We start from the raw sequence: 14,467 nt of genomic DNA, 5'->3' as shown, positions 1-14,467 counted from the left end.
AGGTTATATTCAAGTAATTGCATGAAATATGAGGTTATATTCATGTGTTTGCATGAAATATGAGGTTATATTCATGTGTTTGCATGAAATATGAGGTTATATTCATGTGTTTGCATGAAATGTGAGGTCATATTCATGTGTTTGCATGAAATATAAGGTTATATTCAACTAATTGCATGAAATATGAGGTTATATTCATGTTTTTGCATGAAATGTGAGGTTATATTCATGTGTTTGCATGAAATATGAGGTTATATTCATGTGTTTGCATGAAACGTGATGTTGTGTGCATGTAGAAGACACAGGTGGTGAGAATGTTGGAGGAGAAGTGCAAGATGATGCTGTTACCTGCAGTCAGTGGGCAGAGAGGAAGAAGAGAGGAGTGCAATCCAGTGAGCTGAGTTGATGGACACAATCAAAGCTCCTTTTTGGCGTCTGGAGAAGACAAGAAGAGCGAGGTTAGCATGAGCAGCAATCAGCAGGTAATCCTCATGAGCAGCAATCACGGCTGATTTGTGCTGACCTCAGCTCATCAGACCCTCTTGGGACAGAAATATGAGAGACAAGAAGGTCAAAGACACCACAAAGAAGTCAAATGTGTTGTTACGGCTGCGATTGTCCTGTTCCCCTCCGAAGCAAGAAACAAAATACAAAATACAAACTGAGGACGCTAACAAGCGTGGAACTTAACAAAACCAAAATGTCACCAAGGATGAAGAACCTGGAATGCTCGTGTATCAAATCACTGTAGAGAGGAGAAAAAAACCTTAGAAAGGTAAATGTTGCTTATTGTGAACATTGACCCAGCAACTCATGCTGGGTGACAGGAAACTACAAAGGGGAGTGATCGACCAAAACACCTGGTGGGAACACTAATTGCTCAACACTGACAGGTGAGGTGAATCAGTGGCCATGGACACCAACACTAAACATCGAACGAAGCTGCAACCAGGAAATAGACTACCAAACACGACATATGTCATGTTTATGTTTTATCTTTTATCATTTATGTTTTACATCATTTATGTTTTTTGGTTTAGGCACCAGCGCCCCCCGCGTTCCCAAAGGGAATAAGCGGGAAAAAATGGATGGATGGATGTTCTTTGGTTTTTGTTTTATGTTTTATATAATTTGTTATATGTTTTTTGTTTTATGTTTTCTGTTGTATTTTTTATGTTTTTGTTTTGTTTTTGTTTTATGTTTTATAATTCATGGGTTTTTTTGTTGTATTTTTTTTTACAATTTATGTTTTGTGTTTTTGTTTTATAATTGTTTTTTTGTTTTATGTTTGATAATTTATGATTTTTGTTTTGGTTTTTGTTTTATAATGTATAATTTATGTTTTATTTTTTATATAATTTGTTTTATGTTTTTTGTTTTATGTTTTTTGTTTTGTTTTATTTTTGGTGTTTTTGTTTTATATTTGTTTTATGTTTTATAATTTATGGGTTTTTTGTTTTATTTTTTATCATTTATATTTTAGTTTTTTGTTTTATGTTTATAATTTGTTTTTTTGTTTTGTTTTATGTTTTATAATTTATATTTTATTTTTATGGTTTATGTTTTTTGTTTTATAATTTTTGTTTTGTGTTTTATTTTTTGTTGTATGTTATTGTTTTTTGTTTTATGTTTTATAATTTATAATTTTTGTTTTATGTTTTATGTTTTTTTGTGTGTGTGGTTTTTTTAATTTGTTTTATAATTTATGGGGTTTTTTTTTGTTTTATTTTTTATAATTTATGTTTTAGTTTTTTGTTTTGTGTGTTATAATTTATGTTTTTTTGTTTTGTTTTATGTTTTATAATTTATATTTTATGTTTTATTTTTTTGGTTTATGGTTTATGTTTTTTGTGTTATGTTTTTTGTTTTGTGTTTTATTTTGTTGTTGTATGTTTTATGGTTTATGTTTTATTTTTATTTTTTGTTCTATGTTTTTTTTATGTTTGATTTATGTTTTATTATGTTTTTTGTTTTATGTGTTTTTGTTTTTGTTTCATGTTTCATGTTTCATGTTTCATGTTTAATGGTTTATGTTTTATGTTTTATGTTTCATGTTTCATGTTTCATGTTTAATGGTTTATGTTGTTTGGTTCATGTTTCATGTTTTTTGTTTTATGTTCATGTTTTTGTTTTATGTTTTAAGTTTTATGTTTTTAGTTTGTTTTTTTTTTGTTTTAAGTTTTTTGTTTTATGTTTCATTGTTTGTTTTTGTTTGTTTTGTTTTATTGTTTATTGTTTTATGTTTTTATATTTTCTTTTTTGTATTTTTTTAAATGTTTTTTGTTTTACGTTTTTTATTGTATGTTTTATGTTTTTGTTGTTGTTGTATGTTTATGTTCTAAGTTTTGTGTTTTATTGTTTGTTTTATGGTGTATGTTGATTTTTTATGTTTTTTGTTTAATGTTTCATGGTTTATGTCTTTTGTGTAATGTTTAATGTTTTATATATAAATGTTACAATGGTGAATGTATAAATGTTACAATGTTTGTATTTCCTGTCTGGTCAGACACATTACCACCAGTAACGTGCAGCTGAGCAGCGCCCCCTGGTGTCAGTGCTGTTTGTTACATTCTCCACACAACGCAGAGGGAGAGGAACACCTAACACATGACGTCACCTCATACTTCAACTAACTGACGCGACATCGGATTTTCAAACCTCGAACCACCGTAATTGTAGCAAAGACCGTCTGTGTAACATTTGTTGTCTTTGGTTTACTTCAGCCTACGTAGTTCACTTTTACGACACTGGGGGGGGGGGGCTTTGAACGCATCATTGCATCGCCAAGCTGTTTAAATTACAGTCAGCATGCTGGTCCATCCATCCATTTTCTACCGTTGTTTATTATTTAATTACAGTGAACATGTTTGTCTATTATTTAATTACAGTAAACATGTTTGTCTATTATTTAATTACAGTAAACATGCTTGTCTATTATTTAATTACAGTCAACATATTTGTCTATTATTTAATTACAGTCAACATATTTGTCTATTATTCAATTACAGTCAACATATTTGTCTATTATTTAATTACAGTGAACATGCTTGTCTATTATTTAATTACAGTCAACATATTTGTCTATTATTTAATTACAATAAACATGTTTGTCTATTATTTAATTACAGTAAACATGCTTGTCTATTATTTAATTACAGTCAACATATTTGTCTATTATTTAATTACAGTAAACATGTTTGTCTATTATTTAATTACAGTCAACATATTTGTCTATTATTTAATTACAGTAAACATGTTTGTCTATTATTTAATTACAGTAAACAAGTTTGTCTATTATTTAATTACAGTGAACATGGTTCCACAAGCCCTGCGATGAGGTGACGCCTTGTCCAGGGTGTACACCGCCTTCCGCCCGACTGTAGCTGAGATAGGCACCAGCGCCCCCTGCCACCCCAAAGGGAATAAGCGGTAGAAAATGGATGGATGGGTGGATGGTTCCACAAGCTTCTGGTTATACTTTTGAACACTCCTCTTGACAAAATTGGTGCAGTTCAGCTAAATGTGTTGCTTTTCTTCCATGGACTTGTTTCTTCAGCATTGGCCACACCTTTAAGTCAGGACTTTGGGAAGCTAATTCTTTTTTCTTTTTTTTTTTAATTTTCCCTTTAGCAATGCTACATTTAAAATCAAAGTGCTTCGTCATTGTAAGAAATGACACATTGAAAGCCATAATCATATAATAATAATAATAATAATATTTAAAATCGGGGGGGAAAATCCTTGCTTAGGCTGCTGCCCCCGTGACCCGACCTCAGATAAGCGGAAGAAGATGGATAATGAAAATAGCAATGATAATAATATTGATAACAATAAGGGTCGTAATAACAGTATTAATAATACCAATAATAGTAATTAATAGTAATAATAATAATCATTAAATAAAGATTCAGTCACAAAATATGGAAATGGTTTCTTTTGCTGACATATTGCCACCTGCTGGCGGGACATAATATTACACATTTTTGCCAACAAGAAAGAAAATATCAATCATTTAAAACATGATGGCGTGTGTCAAGCATAACATTATTTAGCAACAATAATTCAACTGTAAGTTCAAATGTAGAAAATATACACCACTTGCATTCAAATTATAAATCATAAAGAAAAATAAATAAATGTTTCTTGACGTTCATGGCTAAGAGCAGACGTTTATTTATTTCGTATATATATATTTTTAGACTAACAATTTCTTTTTCAGTGACTTTAAAAACAATAAACACGTCATTTTTGATTTTTAAAATCAAGTCTTCCAGTTAAGTCTTCTTCCTTCACGCAGTTGTGTCGCTCATTAAACTAAATATTTCATGGTCCAAAGCTTCAGTCAAAATAACACAGACAATAATTACTTAGTCTTGTTGGCGCGTGAAAAAAAAACAAAAACAAAAAAAAAACCACGATGCTCAAATACATGCTTTTATTTTGAAAGCCTTACAGGAAGTTATTCCGATGAAGCCCAGCGTACCGGAAGCAGATTCTATTTCCGTGATTGTTCAAACGCGTTTTTTAATTATTTTTTTTTTTTAAGTTTGATACATTTTGTACAATAAAAGTGGTAATAAAATAACACCATGTAAGTCAACATACGCAAATTTAATCCGAAACAAACATTTTTGATTTGATTTGCGGCAAATTGCTGTCATAAATATATCTCACGAATAATCAATTTTTACAATAAAAACAAAGTCCATCAAATAAGTGTTCATGTTGTGTTGACTCCTTAAACTACACCAATGGACAAAGCAAGGAAAAGTAGAATATTAATAACATATTTTCCTCAAGTAAGCAGTAGTTATTCATTCCTGCAGTACTCGCACACGCCACTTGGGGGCAGTAATGCTCTGCAACAGGGGTCACCAACGTTTTTGAAACCAAGAGCTACTTTTTGGGTACTGATTAAATAAATTGCCAGAAATAGCCAATTTGCTCAATTTACTTTTAACTCTATGTTATTATTAATGAAAAAAAAAGCGAATCTTTTAGAAAAAAATTAAAAAGAATTTACGGAACATCATTTGTAATTTTTCCTGATTAAGATTAATTTTAGTATTTTGATGACATGTTTTAAATGGGTTAAAATCCAATCTGCACGTTGCTAAAATATATAACAAATTGGACCAAGCTATATTTCTAACAAAGACAAATCATTATTTCTTCTAGATTTTCCAGAACAATTTTTTTTTTAAATAAATTCAAATGACTAAAATAAGATTTAAACTTGATTCTACAGATTTTCTAGATTTGCCAGAATATATTTTTATTTTATTCCTAATAAATTTGAAGAAATATTTCACAAAAAATAGAAGCTAGAATGAAGAATTAAATTAAAATTAAATTAAAAAGACAAATCATTATTTTTTTTCTAGATTTTCCAAAACAAAAATTTTAAAATGAATTCAAAGGACTTTGAAATAAGATTTAAATTTGATTCTACAGATTTTCTAGATTTGCTAGAATAATTTTTGGGAATTTTAATCATAAGTTTGAAGAAATATTTCACAAATATTCTTTGTCAAAAAAATAGAAGCTAGAATGAAGAATTAAATTAAAATTAAATTAAAAAGACAAATCATTATTTTTTTTCTAGATTTTCCAAAACAACATTTTTAAAATGAATTCAAAAGACTTTGAAATAAGATTTAAATTTGATTCTACAGATTTTCTAGATTTGCCAGAATATTTTTATTTTATTCCTAATAAGTTTGAAGAAATATTTCACAAATATTCTTCGTCGAAAAAAAAAAGCTAAAATAAAGAATTAAATTAAAATTAAATTAAAAAGACAAATCATTATTTTTTTCTAGATTTTCCAGAACAAAAATTTTCAAATGAATTCAAAAGACTTTGAAATAAGATTTTAATTTGATTCTACAGATTTTCTAGATTTGCCAGAATAATTTTTTTGAATTTTATGCCTAATAAGTTTGAAGAAATATTTCACAAATATTCTTCATCGAAAAAAAAGCTAAAATGAAAAATTAAATTAAAATAAATTAAAAAGACAAATTATTTTTTTTTTCTAGATTTTCCAGGACAAAAATTATAAAATGAATTCAAAAGACTTTGAAATAAGATTTAAATTTGATTCTACAGATTTTCTAGATTTGATAGAATAATTTTGGGGAATTTTATTCCTAATAAATTTGAAGAAATATTTTACAAATATTCTTCGTCAAAAAAATAGAAGCTAAAATGAAGAATTAAATTAAAATTAAATTAAAAAGACAAATCATTATTTTTTTCTAGATTTTCCAGAACAAACATTTTAAAATGAATTCAAAAGACTTTGAAATAAGATTTAAATTTGATTCTACAGATTTTCTAGATTTGCCAGAATATTTTTATTTTATTCCTAATAAGTTTGAAGAAATATTTCACAAATATTCTTCGTCGAAAAAAAAAGCTAAAATAAAGAATTAAATTAAAATTAAATTAAAAAGACAAATCATTATTTTTTTGTAGATTTTCCAGAGCAAAAATTTTCAAATGAATTCAAAAGACTTTGAAATAAGATTTAAATTTGATTCTACAGATTTTCTAGATTTGCCAGAATAATTTTTTTGAATTTTATGCCTAATAAGTTTGAAGAAATATTTCACAAATATTGTTCGTCGAAAAAAAAGCTAAAATGAAGAATTGAATTAAAATAAATTAAAAAGACAAATTATTATTTTTTTCTAGATTTTCCAGAACAAAAATTTTAAAATGAATTCAAAAGACTTTGAAATAAGAATTAAATTTTATTCTACAGATTTTCTAGATTTGCCAGAATATTTTTATTTTATTCCTAATAAATTTGAAGAAATATTTCACAAAAAATAGAAGCTAGAATGAAGAATTAAATTAAAATTAAATAAAAAAGACAAATCATTATTTTTCTCTAGATTTTCCAGAACAAAAATTTTAAAATAAATTCAAAAGACTTTGAAATAAGATTTAAATTTGATTCTACAGATTTTCTAGATTTGCTCGAATATTTTTTTTTATTTTAATCATAATAAGTTTGAAGAAATATTTCACAAATATTCTTCTTCGAATAAACAGAACCTAAAATGAAGAATTAAATTAAAATGTGTTTATTATTCTTTACAATAAAAAAATAAATTTATTTGAACATTGATTTAAACTGTCAGGAAAGCGGAAGGAATTTAAAAATCCTAAAATCAATTTTTAAGGTTGTATTTTCTCTCTAAAATTGTCTTTCTTAAAGTTATAAGCAAAGTAAAAAAAATAAATTAATTAATTTAAAAAAGTGAAAACCAAGTCTTTTAAACATTTTCTTGGATTTTCACATTCTATTTGAGTTTTGTCTCTCTTAGAATTAAAAATGTCGAGCAAAGCGAGACCAGCTTGCTAGTAAATAAATACAATTTAAAAAATAGAGGCAGCTCACTGGTAAGTGCTGCTATTTGAGCTATTTTTTAGAACAGGCCAGCGGGCGACTCATCTGGTCCTTACGGGCACCGCCTTGGTGACCCCTGCTCTGCAAACATTTACTCAGTGGCGTGTATAGGATTTCCATCCATCCATTTTATACCGCTTGTCTCATTTCTCTCATATTTCATGGTGTTGAACATGGAAGCTTCAGTGAATGACTGCTTGCCACTAAACAAATATAAATGTATATATGAATACATCAGGTACATTTTATATATGTCTATATTGCAACAAATAATGTACTTTATCGGTCTATATTGGAACAAAGACGGATAGTAAACAAATACGAATGTATATATGAAACATATATAAACATAAATGCATATAGCAAACAAATGTGACTATATAGCAAACATGAATTGATCTGATATATGCATTTAGATTGAATGTATATGCATATATCAGACAAATATGACTGTTTATGTTTACATCAAACATATATGAATTTGTATGCATATTTCACAAAATATGCATGTATATCCAAATATCAAACATATATGAATGCATGTGCAGATATCAAACAAACACTAATGTACGTGCATATATTACAGTGTTTTTCAACCTTTTTTGAGCCGGGGCAGCTTTTATGCGTTGAAAAGCAGCAGAAAACATCAAAAACAAAACTCGGTTGAAAGCAAAAATTTGTCGTCACAATTGTTGGATATGACGTTAAAACATAACCAGGCGTGCATCACTACAACTCTGGCACATCACGACGTGACTTATTTGGACTTTGTTGCTGTTTTCCTGTGGGTCGTGTTTTACTTCTTGTCTTGCGCTCCTATTTTGGTGGCTTTTTCTCTTTATTTTGGTATTTTCCTGTTGCGATATTTCCTGCATCTACTTTGTTTTAGCAATCAAGACTATTTCAGTTGCTTTTATCCTTCTTTGTGGGGACTTTGTTGATTGTCATGTCATGTACGGGATGTACTTTGTGGACGCCATCTGCTCCACAGTAAGTCTTTGATTTGTCTAAGATTTGCCAGAATATTTTTATTTTTATTTTATTCCTAATAAGTTTGAAGAAATATTTCACAAATATTCTTTGTCGAAAAAATAGAAGCTAAAATTAATAATTAAATTAAAGGGACAAATCTTTAGTTTTTTCTAGATTTTCCAGAACAACATTTTTAAAATGAATTCAAAAGACTTTGAAATAAGATTTAAATTTGATTCTACAGATTTTCTAGATTTGCCAGAATAATTTTTGGGAATTTTAATCATAATAAGTGTAACTACAACTCTGTCACATCACGCCGTGACTTATTTGGACTTTGTTGCTGTTTTCCTGTGGGTCGTGTTTTACTTCTCGGTCTGCTCCTATTTTGGTGGCTTTTTCTCTTTATTTTGGTATTTTCCTGTTGCGATATTTCCTGCATCTACTTTGTTTTAGCAATCAAGACTATTTCAGTTGCTTTTATCCTTCTTTGTGGGGACTTTGTTGATTGTCATGTCATGTACGGGATGTACTTTGTGGACGCCATCTGCTCCACAGTAAGTCTTTGATTTGTCTAAGATTTGCCAGAATATTTTTATTTTTATTTTATTCCTAATAAGTTTGAAGAAATATTTCACAAATATTCTTCGTCGAAAAAATAGAAGCTAAAATTAATAATTAAATTAAAAGGACAAATCTTTAGTTTTTTCTAGATTTTCCAGAACAACATTTTTAAAATGAATTCAAAAGACTTTGAAATAAGATTTGAATTTGATTCTACAGATTTTCTAGATTTGCCAGAATAATTTTTGGGAATTTTAATCATAATAAGTGTAACTACAACTCTGTCACATCACGCCGTGACTTATTGGGACTTTGTTGCTGTTTTCCTGTGGGTCGTGTTTTACTTCTTGTCTTGCGCTCCTATTTTGGTGGCTTTTTCTCTTTATTTTGGTATTTTCCTGTTGCGATATTTCCTGCATCTACTTTGTTTTAGCAATCAAGACTATTTCAGTTGCTTTTATCCTTCTTTGTGGGGACTTTGTTGATTGTCATGTCATGTACGGATGTACTTTGTGGACGCCATCTGCTCCACAGTAAGTCTTTGATTTGTCTAAGATTTGCCAGAATATTTTTATTTTTATTTTATTCCTAATAAGTTTGAAGAAATATTTCACAAATATTCTTCGTCGAAAAAATAGAAGCTAAAATTAATAATTAAATTAAAAGGACAAATCTTTAGTTTTTTCTAGATTTTCCAGAACAACATTTTTAAAATGAATTCAAAAGACTTTGAAATAAGATTTGAATTTGATTCTACAGATTTTCTAGATTTGCCAGAATAATTTTGGGGAATTTTAATCATAAGTGTAACTACAACTCTGTCACATCACGCCGTGACTTATTTGGACTTTGTTGCTGTTTTCCTTCTTGTCTTGCGCTCCTATTTTGGTGGCTTTTTCTCTTTATTTTGGTATTTTCCTGTTGCGATATTTCCTGCATCTACTTTGTTTTAGCAATCAAGACTATTTCAGTTGCTTCTATCCTTCTTTGTGGGGACTTTGTTGATTGTCATGTCATGTACGGGATGTACTTTGTGGACGCCATCTGCTCCACAGTAAGTCTTTGATTTGTCTAAGATTTGCCAGAATATTTTTATTTTTATTTTATTCCTAATAAGTTTGAAGAAATATTTCACAAATATTCTTCGTCGAAAAAATAGAAGCTAAAATTAATAATTAAAATAAAATGAAATTAAAAAGACAAATCTTTAGTTTTTTCTAGATTTTCCAGAACAACATTTTTAAAATGAATTCAAAAGACTTTGAAATAAGATTTGAATTTGATTCTACAGATTTTCTAGATTTGCCAGAATAATTTTTGGGAATTTTAATCATAATAAGTGTAACTACAACTCTGTCACATCACGCCGTGACTTATTTGGACTTTGTTGCTGTTTTCCTGTGGGTCGTGTTTTACTTCTTGTCTTGCGCTCCTATTTTGGTGGCTTTTTCTCTTTATTTTGGTATTTTCCTGTTGCGATATTTCCTGCATCTACTTTGTTTTAGCAATCAAGACTATTTCAGTTGCGTTTATCCTTCTTTGTGGGGACTTTGTTGATTGTCATGTCATGTACGGGATGTACTTTGTGGACGCCATCTGCTCCACAGTAAGTCTTTGATTTGTCTAAGATTTGCCAGAAAATTTTTATTTTTATTTTATTCCTAATAAGTTTGAAGAAATATTTCACAAATATTCTTCGTCGAAAAATTAGCAGCTAGAATTAATAATTTAATTAAAAAGACAAGTCTTTAAATTTTTCTAGATTTTCCAGAACAACATTTTTAAAATGAATTCAAAAGACTTTGAAATAAGATTTGAATTTGATTCTACAGATTTTCTAGATTTGCCAGAATCATTTTTGGGAATTTTAATCATAATAAGTGTAACTACAACTCTGTCACATCACGCCGTGACTTATTTGGACTTTGTTGCTGTTTTCCTGTGGGTCGTGTTTTACTTCTTGTCTTGCGCTCCTATTTTGGTGGCTTTTTCTTTTTATTTTGGTATTTTCCTGTTGCGATATTTCCTGCATCTACTTTGTTTTAGCAATCAAGACTATTTCAGTTGCTTTTATCCTTCTTTGTGGGGACTTTGTTGATTGTCATGTCACGTACGGGATGTACTTTGTGGACGCCATCTGCTCCACAGTAAGTCTTTGATTTGTCTAAGATTTGCCAGAATATTTTTATTTTTATTTTATTCCTAGTAAGTTTGAAGAAATATTTCACAAATATTCTTTGTCGAAAAAATAGAAGCTAAAATTAATAATTAAATTAAAAGGACAAATCTTTAGTTTTTTCTAGATTTTCCAGAACAACATTTTTAAAATAAATTCAAAAGACTTTGAAATAAGATTTGAATTTGATTCTACAGATTTTCTAGATTTGCCAGAATAATTTTTGGGAATTTTAATCATAATAAGTGTAACTACAACTCTGTCACATCACGCCGTGACTTATTTGGACTTTGTTGCTGTTTTCCTGTGGGTCGTGTTTTCCTTTTTGTCTTGCGCTCCTATTTTGGTGGCTTTTTCTCTTTATTTTGGTATTTTCCTGTTGCGATATTTCCTGCATCTACTTTTTTTTAGCAATCAAGACTATTTCAGTTGCTTTTATCCTTCTTTGTGGGGACTTTGTTGATTGTCATGTCATGTACGGGATGTACTTTGTGGACGCCATCTGCTCCACAGTAAGTCTTTGATTTGTCTAAGATTTGCCAGAATATTTTTATTTTTATTTTATTCCTAATAAGTTTGAAGAAATATTTCACAAATATTCTTCGTCGAAAAAATAGAAGCTAAAATTAATAATTAAATTAAAAGGACAAATCTTTAGTTTTTTCTAGATTTTCCAGAACAACATTTTTAAAATGAATTCAAAAGAGTTTGAAATAAGATTTGAATTTGATTCTACAGATTTTCTAGATTTGCCAGAATAATTTTTGGGAATTTTAATCATAATAAGTGTAACTACAACTCTGTCACATCACGCTGTGACTTATTTGGACTTTGTTGCTGTTTTCCTTCTTGTCTTGCGCTCCTATTTTGGTGGCTTTTTCTCTTTATTTTGGTATTTTCCTGTTGCGATATTTCCTGCATCTACTTTGTTTTAGCAATCAAGACTATTTCAGTTGCTTTTATCCTTCTTCGTGGGGACTTTGTTGATTGTCATGTCATGTACGGGATGTACTTTGTGGACGCCATCTGCTCCACAGTAAGTCTTTGATTTGTCTAAGATTTGCCAGAATATATTTATTTTTATTTTATTCTTAATAAGTTTGAAGAAATATTTCACAAATATTCTTCGTCGAAAAAATAGAAGCTAAAATTAATAATTAAATTAGAATTAAATTAAAAAGACAAATCTTTAGTTTTTTCTAGATTTTCCAGAACAACATTTTTAAAATAAATTCAAAAGACTTTGAAATAAGATTTGAATTTGATTCTACAGATTTTCTAGATTTGCCAGAATAATTTTGGGGAATTTTAATCATAATAAGTGTAACTACAACTCTGTCACATCACGCCGTGACTTATTTGGACTTTGTTGCTGTTTTCCTGTGGGTCGTGTTTTACTTCTCGGTCTTGCGCTCCTATTTTGGTGGCTTTTTCTCTTTATTTTGGTATTTTCCTGTTGCGATATTTCCTGCATCTACTTTGTTTTAGCAATCAAGACTATTTCAGTTGCTTTTATCCTTCTTTGTGGGGACTTTGTTGATTGTCATGTCATGTACGGGATGTACTTTGTGGACGCCATCTGCTCCACAGTAAGTCTTTGATTTGTCTAAGATTTGCCAGAATATTTTTATTTTATTCCTAATAAGTTTGAAGAAATATTTCACAAATATTCTTCGTCGAAAAAATAGAAGCTAAAATTAATAATTAGATTAAAATTAAATTAAAAAGACAAATCTTTAGTTTTTTCTAGATTTTCCAGAACAACATTTTTAAAATGAATTCAAAAGAGTTTGAAATAAGATTTGAATTTGATTCTACAGATTTTCTAGATTTGCCAGAATAATTTTTGGGAATTTTAATCATAATAAGTGTAACTACAACTCTGTCACATCACGCCGTGACTTATTTGGACTTTGTTGCTGTTTTCCTTCTTGTCTTGCGCTCCTATTTTGGTGGCTTTTTCTCTTTATTTTGGTATTTTCCTGTTGCGATATTTCCTGCATCTACTTTGTTTTAGCAATCAAGACTATTTCAGTTGCTTTTATCCTTCTTTGTGGGGACTTTGTTGATTGTCATGTCATGTACGGGATGTACTTTGTGGACGCCATCTGCTCCACAGTAAGTCTTTGATTTGTCTAAGATTTGCCAGAATATTTTTATTTTATTCCTAATAAGTTTGAAGAAATATTTCACAAATATTCTTCGTCGAAAAAATAGAAGCTAAAATTAATAATTAAATTAAAATGAAATTAAAAGGACAAATCTTTAGTTTTTTCTAGATTTTCCAGAACAACATTTTTAAAATTAATTCAAAAGACTTTGAAATAAGATTTGAATTTGATTCAACAGATTTTCTAGATTTGCCAGAATAATTTTTGGGAATTGTAATCATAATAAGTGTAACTACAACTCTGTCACATCACGCCGTGACTTATTTGGACTTTGTTGCTGTTTTCCTGTGGGTCGTGTTTTACTTCTCGGTCTGCTCCTATTTTGGTGGCTTTTTCTCTTTATTTTGGTATTTTCCTGTTGCGATATTTCCTGCATCTACTTTGTTTTAGCAATCAAGACTATTTCAGTTGCTTTTATCCTTCTTTGTGGGGACTTTGTTGATTGTCATGTCATGTACGGATGTACTTTGTGGACGCCATCTGCTCCACAGTAAGTCTTTGATTTGTCTAAGATTTGCCAGAATATTTTTATTTTTATTTTATTCCTAATAAGTTTGAAGAAATATTTCACAAATATTCTTCGTCGGAAAAATAGAAGCTAAAATTAATAATTAAATTAAAAGGACAAATCTTTAGTTTTTTCTAGATTTTCCAGAACAACATTTTTAAAATGAATTCAAAAGACTTTGAAATAAGATTTGAATTTGATTCTACAGATTTTCTAGATTTGCCAGAATAATTTTGGGGAATTTTAATCATAATAAGTGTAACTACAACTCTGTCACATCACGCCGTGACTTATTTGGACTTTGTTGCTGTTTTCCTGTGGGTCGTGTTTTACTTCTTGTCTTGCGCTCCTATTTTGGTGGCTTTTTCTCTTTATTTTGGTATTTTCCTGTTGCGATATTTCCTGCATCTACTTTGTTTTAGCAATCAAGGCTATTTCAGTTGCTTTTATCCTTCTTTGTGGGGACTTTGTTGATTGTCATGTCATGTACGGGATGTACTTTGTGGACGCCATCTGCTCCACAGTAAGTCTTTGATTTGTCTAAGATTTGCCAGAATATTTTTATTTTTATTTTATTCCTAATAAGTTTGAAGAAATATTTCACAAATATTCTTTGTCGAAAAAATAGAAGCTAAAATTAATAATTAAATTAAAAG

General features: G+C 29.1%; 1 long non-coding RNA gene across 1 annotated transcript in view; it reads right to left on the bottom strand.

The window, feature by feature from the left end:
• LOC133540118 (uncharacterized) overlaps positions 1–1,244 on the bottom strand; it is a 40,844-nt gene extending 39,600 nt beyond the window's left edge. The window contains exons 1-2 of the long non-coding RNA XR_009803560.1: positions 524–1,244; positions 349–435 (exon numbers count right to left, since the gene is read on the bottom strand). This is a non-coding gene — a long non-coding RNA (uncharacterized LOC133540118). The remainder of the gene's footprint in view (positions 1–348; positions 436–523) is intronic.
• Positions 1,245–14,467: the final 13,223 nt, after the last annotated feature.

Source organism: Nerophis ophidion, linkage group LG21 (assembly GCF_033978795.1).
Source record: "Nerophis ophidion isolate RoL-2023_Sa linkage group LG21, RoL_Noph_v1.0, whole genome shotgun sequence".
Lineage (NCBI taxonomy): Eukaryota > Metazoa > Chordata > Actinopteri > Syngnathiformes > Syngnathidae > Nerophis > Nerophis ophidion.
Note: the sequence above shows the minus strand (reverse complement) of the source record. Positions and strands in the feature narration are given on the sequence as shown.